The sequence below is a fragment of the Rhinatrema bivittatum genome, chromosome 2 (assembly GCF_901001135.1).
Source record: "Rhinatrema bivittatum chromosome 2, aRhiBiv1.1, whole genome shotgun sequence".
Classification (NCBI taxonomy): domain Eukaryota; kingdom Metazoa; phylum Chordata; class Amphibia; order Gymnophiona; family Rhinatrematidae; genus Rhinatrema; species Rhinatrema bivittatum.
The window spans coordinates 668,231,252-668,258,135 of NC_042616.1; the positions used below are offsets into that span (position 1 = coordinate 668,231,252).

Consider the following 26,884-nt stretch of genomic DNA (forward strand, 5'->3'; position numbering starts at 1 on the left):
GGGGAAGGCTCTGGCAGGGGTCTCTGCAGGAATGCAATTGCAACCAGGCAGTGAGGACAGGAAAAAGAGCCAACTCCAACAAGCCCCTGACCCTTTTCTGTATCAAGGATATATACCGAACAATCCCTTGATAGTGAAAACCCTGGAACCGGTGGCCAACTGCCTGTCCCAGGCCTGGAGAATTGGCTGACTTGGGGGGGGGGGAGGGGCGGACCTTCCTGGAATGGCTTTAGATGAGCCCTGACTCCCTCCTTGCCAATGCTCCCAACCTCCCCCCCCCCCACCCCAATTAAATCAGTGTTCAGCTTGTATATGCGCTGGTCTATGCACTTTTTAACTCCAGATTTATTTATTTATTTATTTATTTAATTTATATACCAGAAGTTCCTGTATAGTATACATATCACCCCGGTTTACAAGGAACCGTAACTATCGCTTCATTTAGCGGTTTACATTGAACATTGATGCATTAGCATAACATTAGCTTACTGAATTGGGAATTAAAAATCTAAAGAAGCCTGTGCATTAGAAAACCGTGCACTGTGAAACGCAGCTCGTAATGTGAAAGCATGGCTTTCTGCATCAGCTTTGACCTCTACTCTGGGATGAAATTCGGAAAGCCAAAACCCAGAAGGCAAATGTAGAAATAGTATGGCTTAAGATTATTAACACAGGGGCGTGATGTTCAATATGGAAATGCAATTGAGGATATTCAATGGAAGAAATGGCGATATTTAAAAATATTTGGCCAGCCTGTTCTTGGAAAGATAACCCTCCTTGCACAAGGAAAGTCTCAGTCTGTGCTGTGACTCAGTCTGGCTCAAGCTCTGGCCAATCTGTTGCTATCCTTGATGATGTCGAATGCAATCCAATTAGCTTTCACCTCGAGAGCTGGGAGCTCGTGGAGGCTGCCGTTGAGTATATTCCTCCGATTATGGGTAAGGTTTTGTGTGGATGGATATGATTGTACTAAACATACAGTATGTGCATGCATTAATCTGTTATACTGTGACACTCTCTGTCTGTCTCTCTCTCTGTCTCTGCAGTTCAATCTGCTGTGCTCAGCTTCTCAGCCTGCTTCTCAGTCACTCAGTGCTCGTCCGCAGAACAAATCAACCACTGCATCCCATGCAAAGGATGGAGATTACGCTGAACTTCATCGTTTCTGCTTCCTGCAATCCTGCTAAACCGTGGCTTTGATTTATTGGTCTTCCTTTATTTTACCCATGCTTTCTGTTGAGACTTAACTCTGCTGGAAGCCAGGACCAATAGGCAGGAATTCAGAGCTGAAAAGGAAAACAACAACAGATTTCTCTCTTCGTGCCGTGCACTCATCGACAGATTACCGGCATTAGCAAGCAAAATTGCTGAGATTTTCCCCTGACAGCAAGGGAATCCCTAAGCCTTTTGCGGGTATCCAGTTTGGTGTTTATGGTGACTGTGAACTCCTTGAAGAAGGTAAGTGAAAGGGCATTTGTCTTGCTCTTCCTGTCTTGCTGTAAGAATGACTCATCATTACTTACCCATATGGCACCAACTGGACTTAAATAATACACAAAGCTTTTGAATGATATATTATTTATAATCAATATATTTTTTATTCAATAGACTACCTAATTCTTTCTGAGTAGCGCTACTGCATAATGGTCATATATAGAGAAATGTACATTTATAGTAATTTACCAAAATGTAGAGCTATAGTTAGTTAACAATATATAATTTGCTCACATATTTAATTAAACATAAGCACGTAAGAGACTGACCACATGCTGAGACATTAAGCTCGTATAGGGGACTCTGTTCAACTCCACCAGTTGTCTATAGCTCTCATCAGTCATACAGATCCTGGAATTATTTCTAATCTCTCTCGCTTTGAAGGAAGGGGGTTTAAATAGTAGTCATTTATTTTTTGAGTTTTTAGTGTTCCGTGCATGTGTGTCTGCGTATGTATGTGCTTGGAGGGGGAGGGGCACCATGTTAAACACTTCATAGGAGAAGGAGAAGGTAAGGTAAGGCCGGAACTTAATACAGCCTCTGGCCTTCCTTTGTGGAGGGTTGCATGAAGGGGATCTTCAAAGTCTCCAAAAAGAGAATCTATCAAAAACCACTGAAGCATTATACGCACCCATTTTTTTTATTTCCGCACACAATGCTGTGGTGTCCTGCACTGTAAATGCCAAGGGGGGGTTCCCAAAATGCTCAAAGTATGATCTGCCATCCGGTTCTGTTCTGTAAGAAATGCTTTAGTGGGAACCAGAAAAGAAAGAAAGCACAAGGCAATCCTTTAAAGTCCAAACTTCTATATTTTGATGCCTGACACATGATCATCCAGAGGTACAATAACATTAGATTCAGCCTGGTAGTAGACAGCTGTCATTCCTGTTGGACAGAGGTAGCAGCAGGTGCTAAACCTTAAAGGAGAAAGAAATTTTCCGGCTTGGAATTTAGCCTTTCAAATGGATAATAAAATACAGCTTAGTGTGCTGATAGTCAGTCGTCTGCTCAGCCATGTTGATGTCAAACGTTCCAGTGGGCGGAGGTTAAACTTTCAGGAGCCCCTAAATTTGATAAACTAAGTTTTCCCTGCAGGCAGTGTTCAGGTTGCTACTTATCATAGGTACCTTACATATAATAGCTTTGGTTAACTTCCCAGGAGCCATGAAATTGTCCACTATTCTTTAATTCCAACTATTTTGTCAAATGGAAAAACTTTTGAATATAAAAAAAAACAAAACAAAAAGCAGCAAAACCAATTCTTCTAAGAAGGAACCAGAACAAAATTTGAAAAATATCTGGTGAAACATTTCTTTCAAATCTTTGTGCTGTGAATGGTCTGGCACCAGGCAATCCATTGCTATCCTAGGTGATGTTGAAGCTAATCCCATTAGCTTTCAACTTTGGGGCTGTGAGCTAGCTGGTAAATGGTACTACCTAGACCATCTTCAGTAGTTGCTTGTGAGGATTTATAAATATTACACCCGACTTCCTCATGGACAAATTTGTGGTTTCCAAATAAAATTCATATCATAAGTTTGTGTTCTATTCATAAAATCTAACCAAATCAAAAACAGACCATATGGGACCCATTCAAAATCATATCAAAATAAGTATGCCATGATTTACAATCATACTCTATCAAAAGACAGCAAGGTCTCTTTCTCTTTTAATGTTAATGCTTTTGTTAAGAATTATGGCTACTTACTCAAGCACCAGAGACTCCAGTCCTATGTGTTCTTATCAGTGCAATTTGCAAACTAAAGATTTAATATAAATTCTTTAATCATGCACCCTACAAGGTCTAAAAATGACCATATGTATCAGTTCCGTCGGCTTTTAAATACATGTATGCTTTGGACCTATCTGATTCACTGAGGTGCATGGGAGACTATGAGATTCCATACTGACAATGATGGATTCCAAGCCAAGCTAGAATCTCTTTTAGCACATTTTTTGCAATACCAATTTGCGATAGCATTTCCATGCTGATAAAATAGATCACTGTAGGCTTTGAAGCATTCCCACAAGTAAGTTGATCAGTAAAAACCAGGGCTTTTGTAAAGAAGTTTATTCAGATTAAGGTTGCGTATTCATTTTCAAACAAAATTACAAATATAACAAACAAAACATGTTTTGTTTGTAAAATAAAATGTAAAAACAAATGTAAAAAATGTAAAAAAAAAAAAGCAACAAAATTAATTTTTAGAATTGACTTTCATTCTAGAAAGTCAGATGGGAAAACCCCTATGAGCCACCAGAATTTTATAATTTAAACCTGCTCCCTCCTGTTGCGCTTGGAGGTGGACCCTTGTCCTGGAGCAGTGTAGGACGACTCCCTGGTCAAGCCCAGGGAGCCCCTCCCCCCAGGGGGCGGAGCACAGGAGGAGACAGAGGCTAGAAGGAGCTTCACCACTGGAAGCCGCAGTCCCCCTGGGTGGAGCCCTTGGGGACCCGGGCCGCTTGGACTTAGGTGGGCCTCGCAGGGTCTCTCGGAGAGGAAGTATAGAAGTGTGCCCACCAGTAGCAAGGGAGCATGGTTGGTCACTAGACTGTAGACCTGGAGTAGCAGAAAAGGCCAATACAGCGTAGGCGATGACAAGGCAAGGGACAGAGCCAGAATCAAGGAGGCATGGTCAATGGCAGCCAAGGTCAGGTTCCGAAGATCAGTCTGAGGGAAGTCAGCCAAAGCAGGAGTCAGATACCAGGAATCAGTCCGAGAGTAGGCAACGAAGCAGGGGACAGGTTCCAGAGGTCAGACGAGGTCACAAAGGCAGACAGAGGTCAGAATCCAGGCAACGATCAGAATGGTCAATGAAGCAGGCAGAGGTCAGTACCAGAAAGTCAGTCTGAAGGTGCTACCTGGGGAGACAGGGACAGACAGACGCTGGAACAGAAGGATGCTGGAACAGAAGGACGCTGGAACAGGCTGGAACAGAAGGACACTGGAACAAGAGTGGAACAAGGCTGGAACAAGACTGGAACAAAGCCGTGGGGGCAACAATACAGAATAAGCAGCCAGATGTTCGATCTGAATTTCTTTATTGAACAGAGACAGGAATGTGCAAACAAGCCCAACTCAGGCCGAGTTTCACCCTCTTTCAATGGGGCTGCATCAGGGGCTCAAATTTATCATTTTGTCGTTTCTGAACATCCGAATTTCTAATATAAATAAACATCAAATAGTCACGTGATGCTTTCTAATGACGATTGGAGAAGAGACAGATTTGCCGATGCATGTTTAGGTTCTTGCAGCGCATCAAGTGACTATTTGATGTTTATTTACATTAGAAATTCGGATGTTCAGAAATGACAAAATGATAAATTTGAGCCCCTGATGCAGCCCCAATGAAAGAGGGCGAAACTCGGCCTGAGTTGGGCTTGTTTGCACATTCCTGTCTCTGTTCAATAAAGAAATACAGATCGGACATCTGGCTGCTTTTCTGTATTGTTGCCCCCATGGCTTTGTTAGGCAGCCTACCTTTCTGTTTCTACAGTACAAGACTGGAACAAGACTGTGAATGTGGAGGCAAACTAGTACACATACAGTGCCGACCTGATTGCCAAGGCAAGGAAGTGCAGCCAGGAACTTCCTTAAGTAGTACATTCAATCAGGTCACACCACAGAGCTAGGATCCGCCCCTGGCCCTACAAGAGACCTGGCAGTCCATGCACATGCGTGTAGGGACGTGGCCGATGCCACGGAGGACGCTGAACTCCAGCGTGAGGCCTGGTGTGCAGTGGAAGGCCCGGCGACCGCCGCCACGGGACGCCGAGGCCTGGAGGAGCTCGCGGCTGCCACTGGGGAGGTCAACCCATGACCTGCAGAGGAGCTAGCGAGGTGAGCAGGCCCATGCATGGGCTGAGCTCAGACGGGGTGCGCAACAGTACCTCCCCTTCTAGGCCTCCCTCTACGCGGCCGTGGTTTTTCAGGATGTGTTCTATGAAAAGTTCTGAGGAGCTCTTTATCAAGGATATTATGGGAAGGTTCCCATGAGTTCTCCTCGGCCCCATAACCCTGCCAGGATAAGAGGTATTCCCATCTACCTTGATGCCGGTGGATGTCGAGGACCTCTCTTACCTGGAGTGTAGAATCGGGTTCAGTAGAGATCCACGGAGGCGAGGGGTCTCTGCGAGAGGGCCAGGAGAGGACCAATGGCTTCAAAAGAGAGACATTGAATGTGTTATGGATGCCCATGGCATGAGGTAGTTGAAGTTGATAAGATACTGCTCCCACTCTCCGGAGAACTGGAAACTGGCCGATGAACTTAGGTGCCAGGTGATGAGAAGGGTGTCCTGCAAACTTGAAATCATGAGCCCATTTCAGAACTTGTTCATGTAATCTATGTGGAATGACAGTTTTCTCAATTGGAACTGTAGTGGTCATGGCAAGGGATACGCAGGCAAGATCTATGATGTGCCTGGGAACATCAGGAACATCCTCTGGTTCGAAGGATCTTGATAGTGCATCAGCACAGAGGTTCTTCGAAGCCGGGCAATAATGTAGTTCAAAATTGAACTACTCAAAGAAGAGCACCCATCGGGCTTGTCTAGGATTCAAGAGCTGAGCTTCTTTAAGGTGCTCAAGATTCTTATGATCGGTGAAAATGGTAAATTTATGTTGCGCCCCTTCCAACCAGGGATGCCACTCTTGGAGCTCCAGCTTGACAGCTAGAAGTTCTCGGTCACCGATGGTGTAGTATTGCTCTGTAGGAGAGAACTTGTGTGAATAGAATGAACATGGTATCGATTTACTCTTTGGAGAAAACTGGCTTAAGACTGCCCCAGCTCCGATTGCAAAGGCATCTACTTTCACGACAAATGGGCGTCTTGGGTCTGGGTGCTGAAGACACTATATAAATATAGCATCAATAATGCTTCTTTTAGCATCTAGAAGGTGGCTTGTGCTTTGGGAGTCCACACATGAGTATTAGCCCCTTTCTTGGTCATGGCGGTGAGCGGAGCAGCTAGGGTAGAGTAATTGGCAATGAAGCTCCTGTAATAGTTAGTAAAGCCAAGGAAGCATTGTAAAGCCCGTAGGCCAACTGGATGGGGCCAGTCCCAGATGCCCTGGACTTTCTCTGGATCCATGGAGAATCCTCGATCGGATATGATGTACCCTAGGAAGAGTAAACGGTTTCACTCAAAGAGGCACTTTTCTAATTTGGCATAAAAATGATTTTTTCTTATGGTTGAAGTACTATCCTCACATGATCTCGGTGGGATTCAAGGTCCTTAGAAAAGATCAAGATGTCGTCAAGGTATACGACTACGAAGGAGTACAAAAGGTCTCGGAGGATTTCATTCATAAGGTGTTGAAAGATCACTGGGGCATTACATAGACCAAAGGGCATCACGATATATTCATAGTGACCATTCCTCGTGTTGAATGCGGTCTTCCAAATATCTTCGGGTTGGATGCGAACAAGATTGTACGCACCCCTCAGATCCAACTTGATAAAGATCCGAGCCCCTTGGAGGCAGTCAAACAGCTCACTGATAAGGGACAGTGGGTACTGGTCCTTTCGGGTTATAGCATTTTAATACATAGAAGGATATCTCCTCCTCATGGAGAGCGCCCACAGTAAGACGAACGGCCACTGTTCGATGGGTGATGAGCCCTGGACGTTTACGGTCTGGGAATAAATAAACATGGGGGGTAACTAACTGCTATGGTTCTTACTACCCTTAAAAACTAAGGGGGTCATTTTCATGGTGTATCGCACATGTATCGCACGCGAAAAGATAAGGGCGGAGTCGGGGCAGAGTCGGTCCCGGAAGAGGAGGAGTCGTGGCGTCGTTGGGACGGATGCGGCGGAAACTTCGCTGGCGGCGAAAAGGTAAGAACCCTTTTCGCTGCCAGTAGCGCGCCCAATAGCACCACCTTTTACGATGGAGCTATTGGGTGCGAAAGCCGGCAGTGATTGCACCGCAGAGGTGCAAACGCTGCCAGCTTTCGCAGGCCCAACCCCCGCTTCACCCCCCCCCCCCCGCCCCCATTACCGCCAGATTAAGGTCTGCGATCTTAGAAAATCCAGGCCTAAGTCTGATACTTTTGATGCAACTCCAACATTGCTGTCTGCTTTCACAGCAACGGTTAAGAGAAATTGGATTCAAACAGCATCCAAGGGCCCTGACTTTTATGGACTGGTAAACTGATAAACATGGGGATAACCTGCACAGTGCAGCAGATACTGGCATAAGCTTGCTGGGCAGACTGGGTGAATCATTTGGTCCTTTTCTGCTGTCATTTCATTTCTACATATTATATAATATATCAGTAAATTAAAAATACAAGAATAAAACGTCTACCAAATGCCATTGAGCTTCTTTCTAAAAGTCTTAATAGTAGTTTCCCCACAAAGCTCCACAGGAAGGCTGCTCCATAGGACAGGCCCTGCATAAAAGAAAGCTTGAGCTTGAGTTATCTTCAATTTATAGTCCCTCAGAGATGGAATTTTTAGCAGATTTATTCCCTTAGACCTAAAAGATCAACCAGGCACATATACTCATAATTTTTCTTTCAGTGAGTTTGATTGTTCTTCATAAAATAATTTATTGGTTATAGCCTACAATTTAAATTTTGCTTTCCATTGCAGAGGGAGCCAATGGAGGTCTATCAGTACTGGAGTAATATGTTCAAATACTGGCTAGCCTGCCCATAAGTGGGCTGCCGCAGTTTGTATTAACTGCATGACTCTAACAAGATTTTTTGGTAAACCTATCAACAAGGTATTACAGGAGTCAATTTGACCAAGGAGTAATGCCTGTAATCCTGATCTCAGTGAGCCTGAGGGAAACAAAGTTTTTAACAGTCACAGCATTTTTAACTTATAGAATGCTGTTTGTGCCATCTTTTTAAGCCTTTAATGTTAATTTGGAGTCTAATAAAATACCTAGGTTCAAAAACAATTGGTATCTGAGAATTTTTATACAACAGATGGGTAAACCTACTTACTAGCAACTACTTACCAGTCCATAGTAATATGTTTTTTGAAATGTTCAAAATCAAACCATTATCCCTTAACCAATCATTTGTCATACTCATACTTTCCACAAATGATACAACTGGAAAGTGTTCCCCCACAGTGCAGAGGAGCAGGACCTGCAAGTCATTTACAAATGGAAAATAAGGCAGCCTCATCGATTACAGAAAATTCCCTAATGTTCACATACTGTATATACATTGAATCAAATGGCCGACAAAGATGACCCTTGCGGGATACCACAGCTAATATCAAACCAACTTGAGTTATGTGACTCTATCTTTTCATATTGCTGTCACCCAGGCACAAACAATTAGAGCCAATGGAGTACAGTTCCTCCTATTTCCGGACTTTCCGGACTCTGACTGATGATCTCACCAAATACAGAAAGACGGTCTATCTCCCACTAAACTGATACGGACATACCAAACACTACACGTTCTTATTCTTGTTAAATTTCTATCGTCTTATTCTTCTTCTTTTCCCAGTTAGAACCATCCTTGTTTTATTGTAACTGATTTTTTCTGCGCACTGTTATAACTTGTTATAATTTGTAAATATATAAAATGTATACTCATGTTATATTTATACACGTTTATAATGTATTGATCACCCCTGTTTTATGTAAACCGACATGATACGAATCTCCGTGAATGCCGGTATAGAAAAACTCAAATAAATAAATAAAATAAAATTTCAATTTGCTAAAGTCTGGTGATTAATTTATCATGATGGGTCATATCAAATGCACAGGTGATATTTAATTGTACTAATATTCCTATTTCACCATTTCCCAATGTACCCTAAAGGATATCCATTAGCAATAATAATAATAGCTCTATGCTATGTGCTTTATGGAAGCCAAACTGGTGATCATCAGGAATTGCATATTATAGCAAAACATCATCCAACTGCTTAAGGGCACACTTTTCTAGAACTTTTGTTATAGTTGCCATCTAATGACAATCTAATGACACAATCCAATGACATCTCAAAACATTCAGCCCTCAACCATGCCTTTTGTATATAGCATTTAATTTGTATATTGTTTAACTGTTACTATTCTATCCTCTCTCTTCCTCCTTCTCCAAGTTCTGCTACCCTTGTTATTTGTAACTGCACCTTCGGTCACCACAGTTCCAGTTTGATGTATATACTGCACTCCTGTTTCATGTAAACCAGCAAGATATGTTTTCATGATTGCTGGTATATAAAAACCTTAATTAAATAAATAAATAAATAAATAAATAATAAATATTGGAAATTGGGCAGTAGTTATCTATTATATCTGGAGGTAAAGTCACAATTTTCTGCACAGGTCTAATCGTCAGCTCCTTTAGAATAGCTGAAACACTATCTTCTAATAGAACTGCATTTACTATCGCTTGTATCCACTTATATGCTTCATCACACATGCATTTTACATATGCAAATAACAAGGATCTAGGCAGGAAACTTGATCTGAGGTTCTTGATGACAGTTCTGATTTCAAAAAGTGAAACCTGTGCAACTGCTGACCATCTCTCATCAACACACCAAGTACCTATTTTTGGAGTTATAGAGACCCCATTTGCATTATAATGTTGTGATAGGAGTTTTTGTACTTTATCTTAAAAGAATCTTGCTAAGACATCGCAGCTAGGATAAGACTCAAATGAATTGTAGGTTTTTCTACCAGGTGACAAACAAAAGAAAAAAGTTTACAAGGTTGTTTCATTGATTTCTCTATCTTAAATTTCATGTAGTCTTGCTTATTTTGTACACTGCAGCTTCTGTACTCATGTAATAGCTCCAGATAGGACTCTTTGGATGCTATATTGTGGCTCTTTCATCACCACGTCTCACTCTTTTCCTTCTTTGATCTACCAAGTCCTGAGAAAACCAGGAAGCATATCTACATGAATATCTGACTTATATAACCCTTCTAGGATTTAAGCTTAGTATAAGTTCTAGACCAGTAGGTCCCAACCCTGTCCTGGGGACCCCCAGCCATTCGGGTTTTCAGGATATCCACAATGAATATGCATGAGAGAAAATTTGCATGCACTACCTCCATAACATGCACATTTTCTCTCATGCATATTCATTGTGGATATCCTGAAAACCTGACTGGCTGGGGGGTTCCCAGGACAGGGTTGGGAGCCACTGTTCTAGACAGTGACATATTCCATGTTTTTATTAAATGCTCAATGTCTTGCACACAATCACCAACAATTTTGGGTAATTGAGATACCAGTGATCTTTACATACCTGATTGTTTATCAGTGGCCTTACTATCCTGGAGCCATATTGATGGAAGCATTTCTTCTGGGCTACATTATTAATCTGAAATAATCAGTCTATGATCTCACCAAAGAATGTTTAAAATAGAAAGCAGTTTGATAGCTATAAGCCATTTATCTGGGCACAGAAGCAAATCTAGTATGTGCCCAGCTCTATGATTGGGAACACTAACTAACTGGGCAATCTTAATTGTGAATCATCAAACAAAATAGAGAGTGAAAACCATCTTACAATAATACCACCAATATATAGAAAAGATAGTGTATCTTTCAATATTCCAATGTTAGCTTAAATAATGGATGTCAGCAAGTCGAGATAATTTTAAGTCTTACTTTATGGTCAACAATTGATCAAGAGTGAGAGTGCTCACCCGACAGCATTGAAGAATAGTCTACCTGCCAGTCAGCTTTTTAAACCCCACAGGATTTGTTCCATTCTGTCAGAGTTTAAAATAAAACCAAGGAGATGTCAGAGCATTTTCTAAGCCTAAATCATGCACTAGGAAAACTTATTTTCATGCAAGATTTTGTCATTGTGAGCTGCTTTTTTCTCCAAAAGCTACACTCAAAGATTCCAGGCTTATATGTGTTCTTTCTTTTTCTCCACGCTCATATGAGGTACAAGCTGCGATATTACGCCATTTTGGCGTATTTTACAATTACACCTTGAGTTTCATGACTCGCCACCATTTGCTTACACATGAGGTTCCAACTTTAAAGACATGCTGGTACAATCAGATTTCACTAAGCAGGGCCCTTTACCTATTTGTGGCACTCGGGGTCATCAACCCTGCGGTACATGAATCTGTCTGTGAGATACCCATGCACACTGATTCAGTGTGTTAATCCCTTCAGCGAACCTTACCATCCATCACACTGAAACATTTTAATACTTGCCAAACTTCTAAAGTGATTTATATGGTAAGGTGTCCCATAAGTTTTCAGCAGGAAAAACCTCCAGAATCATAGGGGTCAGAATAATCAAACATAAAAGCTATATTAAACATGCTAAGATTACAGCATCTTTAGTTTTTCATTGTATAGAGAACAACATCATAATTTCAATTAATTATATTTTTGTGTCATCGAACATTCACCTTCTTGTTGGAGAGGTAGCACCAATCCTAAACTTTTACTACAGAAGGAACAGCGATGGATCATCGTTTACTCATAGTTCATCCCAATGGCTTAAACAACGATCAAGATTTGTCTGTGTTTTTGTGACTTTAGATACATCTGAATGGTTAGAGTGCATTAGAGTGCTTCTTCCTTTTGTGGTGCACACATGATGAGTTCATGTGTTGATAACTTGATTAATAAAGTTGTTTCAAAGACTGCTCGTTTTGGCTGGAAGTTTCCTCCCATACTTTATTGGGATGAATGAATGAGAGGTCCAGATTGTCTATTCCCAATCAATTGTTGACCATAGAGTAAGAGTTAAAATGATCCTGGCTTGCTGACATCCCTTATTTAAGCTTACAATTAATTGTTTACAACTTTACATGCTCATTAATATTGGAAGACACACTATATCTTCTGTATATTATTGGCAATCTTAATTGTGGTCAATACCAATAGAAACTCATTTACATAGATAGATGTTGAATTATCTATAGGGACATCGAAGTCCATAGAATGGTGCTGGCCTCAGGGCTAGACAGTGGCATTTTGAAATGAGAAGTCATTGGGGCAAGCGTGACTGGGGATCTCTCCTACCCCATATGGACTTCTATAGACCTACAAATAGAGTAAGCTACTACCAGCAGGGTGGGTAGCAGGAACTGTTTTTTCTTTTTTGTTTAGTTTTTCTATATTTTTGTTTTGGTTTTATGTTTATTTTATTTCAACTAACTGAAGCAAAATGAAATAAACAAAAAAGAAATAAAAAAATGAAAATAAAAAATGAACCAAAATTACATTTTTTTTGTGTGCATATTCCTAATTTAGATACGAACATAAGAAAATGCCATACTGGGTCAGACCAAGGGTCCATCAAGCCCAGCATCCTGTTTCCAACAGTGGCCAATCCAGGCCATAAGAACCTTGCAAGTACCCAAAAACTAAGTCTATTCCATGTTACCATTGCTAATGGCACTGGCTATTCGCTAAGTGAACTTAATAGCAGGTAATGAACTTCTCCTCCAAGAACTTATCCAATCCTTTTTTAAACACCGCTATACTAACTGCACTAACCACATCCTCTGGCAATAAATTCCAGAGTTTAATTGTGCGTTGAGTAAAAAAGAACTTTCTCCGATTAGTTTTAAATGTGCCCCATGCTAACTTCATGGAGTGTCCCCTAGTCTTTCTACTGTCTGAAAGAGTAAATAACCGATTCATATCTACCAGTTCTAGACCTCTCATAATTTTAAACATCTCTATCATATCCCCCCTCAGCCGTCTTTTCTCCAAGCTGAAAAGTCCTAAACTCTTTAGTCTTTCCTCATAGGGGAGCTGTTCCATTCCCCTTATCATTTTGGTAGCCCTTCTCTGTACCTTCTCCATCGCATTTATATCTTTTTTGAGATGCGGCGACCAGAATTGAACACAGTATTCAAGGTGCGGTCTCACCAAGGAGTGATACAGAGGCATTATGACATTTTCCGTTTTATTCACCATTCCCTTTCTAATAATTCCCAACATTCTGTTTGCTTTTTTGACTGCTCCAGCACACTGAACTGACGATTTCAATGTGTTATCCACTATGACGCCTAGATCTCTTTCTTGGGTTGTAGCACCTAATATGGAACCCAACATTGTGTAATTATAGCATGGGTTATTTTTCCCTATATGCATCACCTTGCACTTATCCACATTAAATTTCATCTGCCATTTGGATGCCCAATTTTCCAGTCTCACAAGGTCTTCCTGCAATTTATCACAATCTGCTTGTGATTTAACTACTCTGAACAATTTTGTGTCATCTGCAAATTTGATTATCTCACTCGTCATATTTTTTTCCAGATCATTTATAAATATATTGAAAAGTAAGGGTCCCAATACAGATCCCTGAGGCACTCCACTGTCCACACCCTTCCACTGAGAAAATTGTCCATTTAATCCTACTCTCTGTTTCCTGTTTTTTAGCCAGTTTGCAATCCACAAAAGGACATCACCACCTCTCCCATGACTTTTTACTTTTCCTAGAAGCCTCTCATGAGGAACTTTGTCAAATGCCTTCTGAAAATCCAAGTATACTACATCTACCAGTTCATCTTTATCCACGTGTTTATTAATTCCTTCAAAAAAGTGAAGCAGATTTGTGAGGCAAGATTTGCCCTGGGTAAAGCCATGCTGACTCTGTTCCATTAAACCATGTCTTTCTATATGTTCTGTAATTTTGATGTTTAGAACACTTTCCACTATTTTTCCTGGCACTGAAGTCAGGCTAACCGGTCTGTAGTTTCCTGGATCGCCCCTGGAGCCCTTTTTAAATATTGGGGTTACATTTGCTATCCTCCAGTCTTCAGGTACAATGGATGATTTTAATGATAGGTTACAAATTTTTACTAATAGGTCTAAAATTTCATTTTTTAGTTCCTTCAGAACTCTGGGGTGTATACCATTCGGTCCAGGTGATTTACTACTCTTCAGTTTGTTAACCAGGCCTACCACATCTTCTAGGTTCACTGTGATTTGATTCAGTCCATCTGAATCATTGCCCATGAAAACCTTCTCGATTACGGGTACCTCCCCAACATCCTCTTCAGTAAACACAGAAGCAAAGAAATCATTTAATTTTTCCACAATGGCCTTATCTTCTCTAAGTGCCCCTTTAACCCCTCGATCATCTAACGGTCCAACTGACTCCCTCACAGGCTTTCTGCTTCAGATATATTTAAAAAGGTTTTTACTGTGAGTTTTTGCCTCTACAGCCAACTTCTTTTCAAATTCTCTCTTAGCCTGTCTTATCAATGTCTTACATTTAACTTGCCAACGTTTATGCTTTATCCTATTTTCTTCTGTTGGATCCTTCTTCCAATTTTTGAATGAAGATCTTTTGGCTAAAATAGCTTCTTTCACCTCCCCTTTTAACCATGCCGGTAATCGTTTTGCCTTCTTTCCACCTTTCTTAATGTGTGGAATACATCTAGACTGTGCTTCTAGAATGGTATTTTTTAACAATGACCACGCCTCTTGGACAGTTTTTATCTTTGTAGCTGCTCCTTTCAGTTTTTTTCTAACAATTTTTTTCATTTTATCAAAGTTTCCCTTTTGGAAATTTAGCACGAGAGCCTTGGATTTGCACACTGTTCCTCTTCTAGTCATTAAATCAAATTTGATCATATTATGATCACTATTGCCAAGTGGCCCCACCACCATTACCTCTCTCACCAAGTCCTGTGCTCCACTGAGAATTAGATCTAAAATTGCTCCCTCTCTCGTCGGTTCCTGAACCAATTGCTCCATAAAGCTATCATTTATTCCATCCAGGAACGTTATCTCTCTAGCGTGTCCCGATGATATATTTACCCAGTCAATATTGCGGTAATTGAAGTCTCTCATTATTACTGCACTACCAATTTGGTTAGCTTCCCTAATTTCTCTTAGCATTTCACTGTCAGTCTCACCATCTTGACCAGGTGGACGGTAGTATACCCCTATCACTATATTCCCCGACACACAAGGGATTTCTACCCATAAAGATTCAATTTTGTATTTAGTCTCATGCAGGATGTTTATCCTGTTGGACTATGCCATCCCGGACATAAAGCGCCACACCTCCTCCCGGGTGCTCCTCTCTGTCATTGCGATATAATTTGTACCCCGGTATAGCACTGTCCCATTGGTTATCCTCTTTCTACCATGTCTCTGAGATGCCAATTAAGTCTATGTCATCATTCACTGCTATACATGCTAATTCTCCCATCTTACTTCTTAGAGTTCTGGCATTAGCATACAAACATTTCAAAGTCTGTTTTTTGTTTGTATTTTCATTCTGCTTTTTAATTGATAGGGATAAGTTAGAATTTTTTAGCTCAGGTGAGTTTTTAGTTACAGGCACTTGGACTATTTTTCTAATTATTGGAACCTCACTGTCGGGATGCCCTAATTCTAATGCATCATTAGTATCCTTTGAAGATAACTCTCTCCGAACCATGCGCTGCTGAGCGACTGTCGGCTTTCCCCTTTGTTCTAGTTTAAAAGCTGATCTATCTCCTTTTTAAAGGTTAGCACCAGCAGTCTGGTTCCACCCTGGTTAAGGTGGAGCCCATCCCTTCGGAAGAGACTCCCCCTTCCCCAAAAGGTTCCCCAGTTCCTAACAAAACTGAATCCCTCTTCCTTGCACCATCGTCTCATCCACGCATTGAGACTCCGGAGCTCTGCCTGCCTCTGGTGACCTGCGCGTGGAACAGGGAGCATTTCAGAGAATGCTACCCTGGAGGTTCTGGATTTAAGCTTTCTAACTAAGAGCCTAAATTTGGCTTCCAGAACCTCCCTCCCACATTTTCCTATGTTGTTGGTGCCCACATGTACCACAACAGCCGGCTCCTCCCCAGCACTGTCTAAAATCCTATCTAGATGACGTGTGAGGTCTTCCACCTTCGCACCAGATAGGTATGTTACCAGGCGATCTTCACGCCCACCAGCCACCCAGCTATCTTCATTCCTAATAATCGAATCACCAACTCTGACGGCCGACCTAACCCTTCCCTCCTGGGCAGAAGGCCTTGGGGAGATATCCTCAGTGTGAAAGGACAATGCATCACCTGGAGAGCAGGTCCTTGCTACAGGATCCTTTCCTGCTGCACCTGGTTGGTGCTCTCCCATCATGAGACCTTCTTCCTCCAAGGCAGCACCAGGGCTGCCAGTCTGAAGTTGGGACTTGACTACTATGTCCCTGAAGGTCTCATCTATATTCCTCTCTGTCTGCCTCAGGTCCTCCAGATCTGCCGCTCTAGCCTCCAGAAATCGGACTCGTTCTCTGAGAGCCAGGAGCTCTTTGCATCGCATGCACATGTACAACTTCTCACCGGTGGGTAAAAAATCATATATGTGACACTCTATGCAAAAGACTAGGAAGCCCCCCTCTTGCTGCTGGACTGCTGCCTTCATCTCAATTTTGATCAGTTCCTAGTTAAGTTTTAGGTTGCCTTGGGAGTAGGAATGTGTCTAACGTCCTTTAAATGTATTAGTGAATTCACTATGTGTCTGGTAGTGGCCTACCGGGGTCTGATCGAATTCTCAATATTTATTTATTTATTTATTTAAGGATTTTTATATACCGGGGTCCGTAAGAAACATCACCTCGGTTTACATTCAAACATTAATTCAGCAAAGAGCTTTACAATATAACATAATAACTGTATGAATATAAGACTAATTATAACTTTGTAAGTTATTAAGTTAGTAAGTTATTATTAACTTTGTAAGTTACTAAGGCTTTTCTCCCATTCTGTCTCTATGGGAAAAATGCTTAGTAAATGAGGACCTATGTTAACTGGCCATCTCTCTCATAGCAGTTTAAATCCAGCCAGCTGGCTTGATTTATGAAAGTTGAAAGTGAAAGACTAAAGTACCTCTATTTACCAATAATGTTGACCCAAAACAAAAAACAAATGTTTTTAATATAGTTTTTGTAGATGTTTTTTTTTTTTGTGAAAGTGGCACCTGCCTATAAATTAAGGGATGAGCTAGGCGTGGGTGGGTTGGGAAATACAAACAGTCTAACTTCAGTTAGTCAGCCAGAGTGACTAATGCTCTCTTGATTAACAAATGTTGGTCCCTATTCAAACCCAATCACACTACCTCAACACCTTTCCAAGGTGAGTAACTGAGCTGAACTATTCTTTTTTACTTAGGTATACACTGCTCCTAGCTTATTTCTAGCTCCTGGCTACTTTTGTGTTTTTTGTTTTTTGGTGGGGTTTTTTTTTTTTCAATACAAACACTCAGTTTGTATTAAATACAAACACTCAGTTCTTTAAAAGTCTGCAGAACACTCAGTTCTGCAGACTTTTAAAGATAAACATCTGCTCCTAAAATAAACATCTGCTCCTAAAATGTAGAACAAGAACAAAAGGGACATAGGCCTTATGGGGTCGATTTTAAAACCCATGTACCGATTTTAGAACATGCGCGCGCCCCGCTGTTCAGTAAAACAAAGAGAATCTGTGACTCGTACCTGCCCCAGAAAACTTGCATTGTAAAGTTAACTCCTAAGTCTGAGGTGGAGGAAACTCACATTTCTGGTGGCCAGTGTGGTCTATTGTTGCGCACAGTGTGGTATTCCATCTCAGATCCAGGAAGGACTTAAATATCCAATGGAAGATCTCTTTGGCTGGAACCTACAGCTGAACAGTGTGTAGGCTTTCTGGGGAGGGCACCTACAGCTGAACAGTATGACAAAGTCAGGATGCACAACACTAAAGAACATACTATTCTACTGAAGGTGCCTGTCCCAGAGAGCTTCTCTTTTGTTCTGCTGTAGGTACAAACCCCAGAAAGTTTACACTGGAAATATAACTTCTTCTTTGGTCTGCAGTGGAGTTAACGTACATTTTTGATGGCCAGAGTCAGTCTACTGCTGTGCCCAATGTGGTAGAAACAGTTAGACATTACCTCATGGGCACATCAATAGAATATCATTGCCAACAGAAATGCGAGTTAACTATTACTTCACCTCAAGGCAAGGAGGTAATAAAACACTGGAGTAAGGCAGTTTGTGCTTGAAGATTGAAGGAGTGTGACCAAATTGGCCTTGCATGCAAGATTGGCACTGGGCAACCCAATTTGGGCAAAATCTCACATGCAAGGTAACTGGGCAAGGCTTGCCAAGTGAAATCAAAGTGTAAGCGGTCTGGAATGGGCAACTACAGCTAAAAGAGATGCCCAGCACCAAAGTATGTACTGTTCTACTCTAGGTGTCCTACCTAGCAATGCAAGGAGATGCATTAAAGGGGAGACAGATTAAAGCACATTTTCTTAATTTCACTTGGCATGCCTTGCCCATAGACCTTGCATATGAGATGGTGCCCAAGTTGGAATGCCCAGGGCCAATCTTCACACTTCTTCCAACTTCAAGCACTTACCTCTTTATTCCTGTTTTAAAGCACTTTTCTGCATTTATGTGGATTTTTTAGGTTAATTCACATTTTAGCATTTGGTTTTCATTTAGCGTGCTTTTTTTTTTTTACTAAACTTTGATTTCTATCATGTTTAGTTTACTGCATCCCATGGGGACCCCTATTTTTTCAACATGTTCTAAGTAAAATCTGCACTAAAATGTAATTTTAATTTTAGTACAGGTTTTATTACATCGGCCCCCATGGTTAGATAATGAACCTGACTCAGATTCTTGTGATCCTCTGATATCCAGCATCATATCTGCCTATTGTCATGATAACCAGCTGTGGATCCATTGATTTCAATGTAGTCACATGACAGATTGCCAGTAAGTTGAGGGGATGGCTCAGATCAGCATTTGTAAAGGACCAGCACTGGAGATATACATTATATATATTTTCTATTGCAAATTATATCTGATTTTCTGCATGCCGATTTATTTCAAACCAAATACAGTTAGTTGCTCATTTAAAGTAAAATCAGAAACAACTGAAACGGGTTTGATTCTCAATTCAGATCGCTAATCAGATTTGATTGTGCCCCATCTGTCTGTTCTGAACATGTGTGTGTGTGTGTGTGTGTGTGTGTGTGTGTGTGTGTTTATCTGTGACTCTCTCTCTCTGTCTCTCTCTCTCTCTCTGTCTTTCTCTCTCTGCACTTCAGTTCACCCCATGCTGAGCCTAGCTTTCAGTCTGCTGCTCAGTTACACAGTCCACTTCCGCAGAACCCCCCCCCCCCCCCAGTCACTACATCACATGCAATAGATGGAGATTACCTTGCACTTGTTCTTTTCTTCCTGCAATCATAGCAAGACACAGATCGGATTTATTGGATTTCTTTTATTCTACCTCACTGCTCTCTGTTGAGCATTACTCAGCTGGAGACTAGGAACTAGAAGCAGGGATATAGAACAGGAAAGAAAAACAACAAAAAAAAAAACCAAACCTCTTTGTGCAGCAGATTCATCAACAGATTATTTGCAAACAAATTTTCTGAGACCTCCCCTGAAGGCAAGGGAATCCCTGAACATTCAGGGCTAGCCAGATTTGTGTTTGTGCTGAAGGCAGACTATTTGAACAAGGTAAGTGGAAGGACATTTGTCTTCTACTTTCTGTAAGAATGAATCATCGCTGCTTACCCTGTAATTAGCTGCAAAGGAGGTTGGAACTGGCATATGGCACCAAGTAGACTTAAGCAGTACACAAATCGTATTTAAGACATTATAATATAGTGCCAATTACAGAAATGTTTCCCAACCAATGTCAGAGCACAGTTCTACTCTAGAAAGAAATGTTTTATGTCTTTATGTGTGACTCTAGCTGCATACTGTGTAATTCACTTGTTTAGACATTTTATGCATATTCGTAAATATTATTTAATATGAAAACATATTATTTTGTTTTAAAATGATGCTTGTATAATTCTTGTAAATGATATTTCACATAAGTATTTGCATTTAATTTCACAACAGGCTTTTTGGTAAAATGTTTCACTTAATTTTTAGTCCACTAAAGTGAAAAAGTGATATAAAACCTTGTATTGATACAGCTGTCAGACTTGATCTTAAAAAGGGATGATTATATTATAAGACTGTTTTAACAAAAAAATTAAGTTAAAACATTTTGTTATTTCTACAGCATAGCCTATATATAGTAGACGTATAGATGTAGTAGATTGGTAAATTAAAGACAGAGATGAATACAGAATATAGAAATTGTGCCTAATGTAGAATAGGGACAGCATATCGGTAGAAGTCTCCCTTTAAGAAATGAGCTGAGATCCAATACTTTTAACTGTTAAATTCATTATAGTTGAATTTAATTAATATATTTGATGATGATATTTTTATGAAGGTCTGTTATCAACAAGGCAATATGTATGTTTTTTTATATTTATATACCGGTATGTATATTTGGCATGGAGGACTAGCCTAGTGGTTAGAGCACTAGGCTAGGGGCCAAGGTGTAAATCCCCCTAATACTCCTTGTGACCTTGGACAAATCATTTCACTTCACCCTCACTTAGGACCTAATTTACTAAGCATTTTTCTCATAGGCACAGAATGGAAAAGCCTTAGTAAATCAGGTCCTTAGATTGTAAGCCCTCTGGGGATAGGGAAATACTGACAGTACCTGAATGTAATCCACTTTGAAAGGTGGAAGATAAATTTCACATAGACTTTTGATACTAGAAAACCATAACTGACAGTTCCTGCTCCAGGTTTCCCTCAATATAAAATTGAATGCATCATTTTAGTGATGTTAGATAAGAGACATTTAGCAAAAGAACAGTAATTATGACCTTGGACTAATAAAAAAATTAGAAAAAAATATTTTAGCCAATAATAACCTGTCCTTTCCTAGTGTACAATTGTCACGTTGACCTTTGGAGCCTCAGTGTTTTTGTTTTTTTATGTGGGATTTTACTTTTATGGTAGTTACATCACCGTTCTATTCTTGGATACCATTTATGGGAAACTACACAGATAAGTACAGACTTTGCGAGACAAACATATAAATGCTAATCTAAGACTCTTGAGGTGTATGATCATAATAAATGGTGCTATATCACTTGATATTGGTGATGGCTGACTGTGCACCATTTAAATGACACTTTCTTTGATTAAAAAATATTTTTGAAATAGTTTATACCCCTTACTGTTTTGATTTGTGTATTTTTGAATTTGTAGGTTTGTTGTGCACATTTTGGGGTAGATTTTAAAAGGAGCGTGCGCGGCGTACATGTGCGCGTGCTACCCGGTGTGCACACATATATGCCCGATTTTATAATTGGGGGTTGGCGCGTGCAAAGGGCCGGATTTTCACCTTGTGCACCTTGTGCACCTTGCGCACGCCGAGCCACGCTGCCTTCTCCCGTTCCCTCCCAGGCTGCTCCGAAATCAGAGCGGCCTCGGCGGAAACTTCCCTACCACCCACCCCACCTTCCCTTCCCTTTCCCTACCTTCCCCGCCCTTTTCCCCTTACCTTTTCCTTTTTCTGTCTTTTATTACAAAACTTACTTCAGCCCTGAGGCTGAAGTAAGTTGCGCACGCTGGCCCACTGCCAGCGCACGATCCCAAGCACAGCAGCAAATAGCCGCTGTGAGCCTCTGACCCCGCCCCCACCCCGCCCTCTTCCCACCCCTTAATTAAACCCCCGGGACTTACATGTCGCCCGGGGCTTTAGGCACATCGCCGGGCCTTTTGAAAATAGGCCCGGCACGCGTAACCTTTTGAAAATCCGGCCCTTTGGTTTTTAGCTTAGAACATCAAATATCAATACAAAATGCACAAAACTTTTTCAACCCACTGCTCTGAGTGCAGAAACTTGCTGCAAATGAAAGAAAGGTACTTATTTGAAAGGGAAGACAAAAATATGATCTAGAGAGAGGGAACAGAGACAGTAAGTTGCATACTGGGATGGTGAAGTGGTGTGCGAAATATAAGTGCAATCGGTTTGCTTTACGATAGATTTTGCTAGATTTATTCCAGAATGCAGAAGAATACAATTCTGCTATGCTGAACACCATCAACCTAATTTGTTTACAATGCCAGGAGTCTCTTGATTGCTCGGTTTCTCGTCATTCATTGCATAACAAGAAAGAGCAAAGCAATAATTTGAAAACATTGTAGCTCTGCTCTCTGTTAGTATAGGAAAATGTATCTTTTGAACTGAAATGGTCTCATATTGCATATTGTACTTATTAGAATCGTTCCCCGTTTATGGAAACATGATATGGTTTTACTAACCAGGAGATTGTTTTTTTGTCATTGATAACTCTTCTACATTGTTTTTTTTTAATGAGTCCATGCTATGCTTCCCTGTGTACGGGGAGTGCAGAGTTCTAATCGCTACTTTAGCTCTGAGGAGGATTTGAGTTTTTATAGGTGTCGGAACCTTTTTTGGATCAACATAAGATAATTCATCAATATTTTGAACTCATGTACTACAATATCTTTGCATTACATTTATGGGTTAAATAGCTTTCTTTTTACATCTTTTCTAGTGTGACTTCTTTAGTCCAAGTCTTAAGGAACAGGTGAGCCCATAATGGAGCTTCAAGCCATTTTTACAAGTATTGTATTAAAATCTTTAAAACAGTATCAATCAATCAATCACTTACTCCTTATGACATGGAGTCAGGTGATCACTTCAAATTTGCTTATTATATTGGGTCTTAAGTTTCATCCAGTTGTGATGTTTGAAGAAACATGGTCTTCTCTAAAATCGCACAAAGTTTCATGGAGCTCTAATACAAAGCTTACATATTAACTGCGATGCATTATGGAACACGATGCCCCCTGAACTCAGATTACAGAATAATCTCAAAACTTTTAAGAAAAATTTAAAAACATGGCTCTTTAAAAAAGCCTTCACTAAAGAGTGTGGAGGGTAAAGAATGAAAGTACAGAGTAATGCAAATGAGAATGAATTTACTCAATCCTACATTTAAGAAGTAATATCTCAAAGAGATAGTAACTCAATAATATACCTGGACTTGACCAACATTACTCAAATAATGATTTTATTTATGAAATTGTAACCGAACTTTATTGGCACCTGTTAGAATGTACGATATCCTAGATTTACTAACCTTAGTCAATGTGCCTATTTGTAAACCGTTGTGATGGTATATAACTTGGCGACGGTATAGAAAAGTTTTTAAATAAATAAAATAAAACCCCCCAACAAGAGTCTCCTCTGGCCTAGCGTCAGGATTGGGCTGCTCTGTCAAGGCTATCTGATCTCAGCTATCAGGAACCTCCCTGGTCAAGCGGTGCATACCTGGAGAAACTAAACCTGAGGCATGATAGTAGAGCCCAGAGGCTGGGCAGGAGCCAGAAGAGAGGTGTGGAGCAAGATATTGGATTACAATGCAGGGGCTATTAGAACAGAATCAGGATTAGCAGCCAGATGAACAGAACTTCCACAGAGAAGATGTTGAGAAGTTTGTTTGGGCCTCCACTGTATACCATCTATGTGAGACTCAACTTGGGGCACACCCAATGCTGGTCAAATAGAAATCCTGCAGAGGGATGTCCAGTCCTCCAGGCTGGAGATACAGAAGCTCCTACAGCTCAGTTGCAAAGTCCCAGATTGTAACAGTCTGCATCAGTCCTGATACAAACTGAAGAATCATTGAAATCAACTTATTAACAAGTTTGCCATAACAAATTTATGAGCATAAAATAAAAGAGTGGTGATTTTCTGCAAAATTTTAACTACAACATTTTTTTGTGATAAAGTCCACAATTTTGTGTTGATTTTACTACAAATAAAACCTCGTGAATCATTTCCATTATATTTAAGTAGACCAGTATGCTGAGAAAAATTTGTACAGTACAAGTTGATTCCCACGAACCCACGCTTGCATTAGTATGTCAACTTCTTAGTATAATGTTTGACTTTCAGCAGATTTCCTATTTGAATAATAATATTCTCTGTCATCTGTACAATGGCAACAAGGCCACAGAAGCTTTATGTGAAATCAGAATGAGAAAACAAATTTGACTTACCATCTTGGTTGATTTTAGGAACAGTTTCCTAGTCAAAGTTGCCTTTTTCAGTGAAGTTCTTTTTTTCTAGTAATAATGGGCAAATCTAAATCTTCAATGACCAGGCCCCACCACCCCCCACCCCCTCACCCCCATGCTAAGATGGGATTTTTTTTAAACTGAGTGGAAAATGATGCAAGCAGTCAACTCTGAAAGTCACCATGACCGACCTTGGGCCTGAGCTGCTCCCACCCTGTGCTCTTCGAGCAGCCGGACAGGTACTAGGGAGGCTGCAGCCCCTCTGCATACTTTTCCCAGCTGCCTCAGTGGTTGACTCCAGAAATCACCACAACCCACCTCAGGCCTGAGCTGCTCCCGCCCCACATTCCTTGAGCAGCTGGCCAGGCACTGGGAAAGTTGCAATCCTCTCTTTTATTCCTATGGCTCCACTGTCTTTGGTTTGGTGCAAGTTTTTTTTTTTTGCTGCCCTGTGTGAAAAATGTGTGTGCTGCAGCTTCCCCCCGATTCATTCAATGCCTGTACTGGCCCTATCATATAAAGCCCAGCTCTGTCCTGCAGTCTATATTTTTAAAAACTGACACGCCCTTACCACCCAGAACCCATAGATAAGGAAGTGTATTAGGTACCCTAGGCAAACCTTACAGCCTTGCATACACGCTAACCCTCCCCCCCCCCCAATACACACATTACCACACCATTTACAGATGCACACAATTAAATTATGCATTTATAACAAATTTTACACAAAAAAGAACATTCAAAAGTACAGTCTGCTGAGGCAAAAATATCACTTACAACATGCATATTATATATTTACATGCACTCCTGCTGTGCCAACTAGAAAACTCTGCAAAAAAATACACTTGGAGTTCCTATGGAATTAGACTTTTTGGATGTGAGCTTGGCCCTCAGAAATTCATGAACAAACAGAATTACAATTAAAATATGGTAAACCTCTCATACCAAATCAACCCTAACAACCTTATCTATGAAAAGGCAATGCTGCACATATTACACCAGGCCCTAGAACACCAATAAAACTCTTATTAGGAAAACAGGCTGATGTAGATCCCTACACAGAAATTACATGCCAGCAAAATACCTTACCTTGGTCACAGAGAGACCCTGACTAAATACAGAATAAAGATATCAGAAATTATAAACATAAACATGCTGAGAAGAACTGAACTGGAACACACAAGCCAGCCTCCTTATGTAGAGCAACAATGGAAAAATTAAACATTACCATTCTTCATAAAACATTACATAAAATCAAGAAATATAAAACATTAATCATAATAGTAAAGTCATATTCATTAAAAGAATACAAAATAGGCTCGGCACGCGCAGGAGCGGTTATGCACGTAAATCCTGAGGATTTACATGCGTACCCCTTTTAAAATCCGCCCCACTGAGCATATCTCTCTAAACTATCTTGCACAGTAGGCCACAGTGGTGATATTGAACTGTTGTTCTCCCCCTCCTGTAGGTTTCAACCCCTTCTTCCATCTCAATTCCACTTTATTTGCTCCTTTGAGGCCCAATCCATCCCACTACCTTTCCAGGTAGCTGACATCTTTTGATCCCCCTGATAAATCCCTATCACTGTCTTTGGTTTGTGACTTTCCTTCTTCCTTGACCCATTTTCCCCTTTCCTTATTCTTAGCAACTTTAACCTCTGAGTTGATGATCCCTCTTATGCCTCAAAACTACTTTTCTTAACCTCCTCATTTGATCTCCAGCTTTGCTCTATTGTCCCTACTCACAAGCATTGTCACTGCCTAGACCTAGTCCATTCATTTCCTCAAACTGCTGTATCTCAGACTTCTCCACCTCAGTTCTTCCTCTCTCAGTCCATCTTCTGATAACTTTCACACTAACCAACTCTCACCCACAGCCTTGTCCAGTCACCACCACCACCTTCAGGAATCTCCAAGCGGTCCACCCTTGGATCCTCTCCACTACTGTTTCATCTTTCTTCCATTACATTGTCTGAGTCAATTGACAAAGCAATTTCTTCTTACAACACTATTTTCTCCTCTGCTTTTCTCCTCGTCTTAGATATTCTTGCCCCTCCTCTTACCCATCCTGTAAGGCACAACAAACCCCTGCCTGGCTCACCCCTAGAATTTGCTTCCTTACATTCCTGTGCTGCACTGCAGATCATCTCTGGATAAATTCCTATGCCCATGCATACTTTATACATTTCAAATGTATTCTGCCCTTCTTCCAATGTGCTATTGCTTTTGCCAAGCAAGACTATTCCATCCATCTTACAACCTCTCTAGCATCCAGCCCTCACCGTCTCTTTGCCACACTCAGTTCCCTCCTCATACTTCCTTTGCCTACCTCTATCCCTTCAATCTCTGCCCAGACTATGACTGACTACTTCCATGACATGATTCACAAAATTAGTCTTGAGTTCTCAACCAGTTCACCTCTACCTCCCTCTTCCCCACTTCTTTCATCTACGCTTCTCCTGGCCTCTTCCATTGTCTCCTCCTTTTCTGAAGTCACAGTAGAAGAAACTGCATATCTTC

At 40.8% G+C, this 26,884-nt stretch overlaps 1 protein-coding gene across 2 annotated transcripts in view; it reads left to right on the forward strand.

The window, feature by feature from the left end:
* Positions 1-1,051: 1,051 nt before the first annotated feature.
* KCNB2 (potassium voltage-gated channel subfamily B member 2) overlaps positions 1,052-26,884 on the forward strand; it is a 440,763-nt gene continuing 414,930 nt past the window's right edge. Inside the window, exon 1 of one of the 2 annotated variants that reach the window (XM_029591464.1) lies at positions 1,052-1,458. The gene's annotated coding sequence lies outside the window, so the exon portion shown is untranslated. Of the gene's footprint in view, positions 1,459-19,659; positions 19,911-26,884 lie in introns of those variants that run through there. The other variant, XM_029591462.1, reaches the window with a different exon arrangement.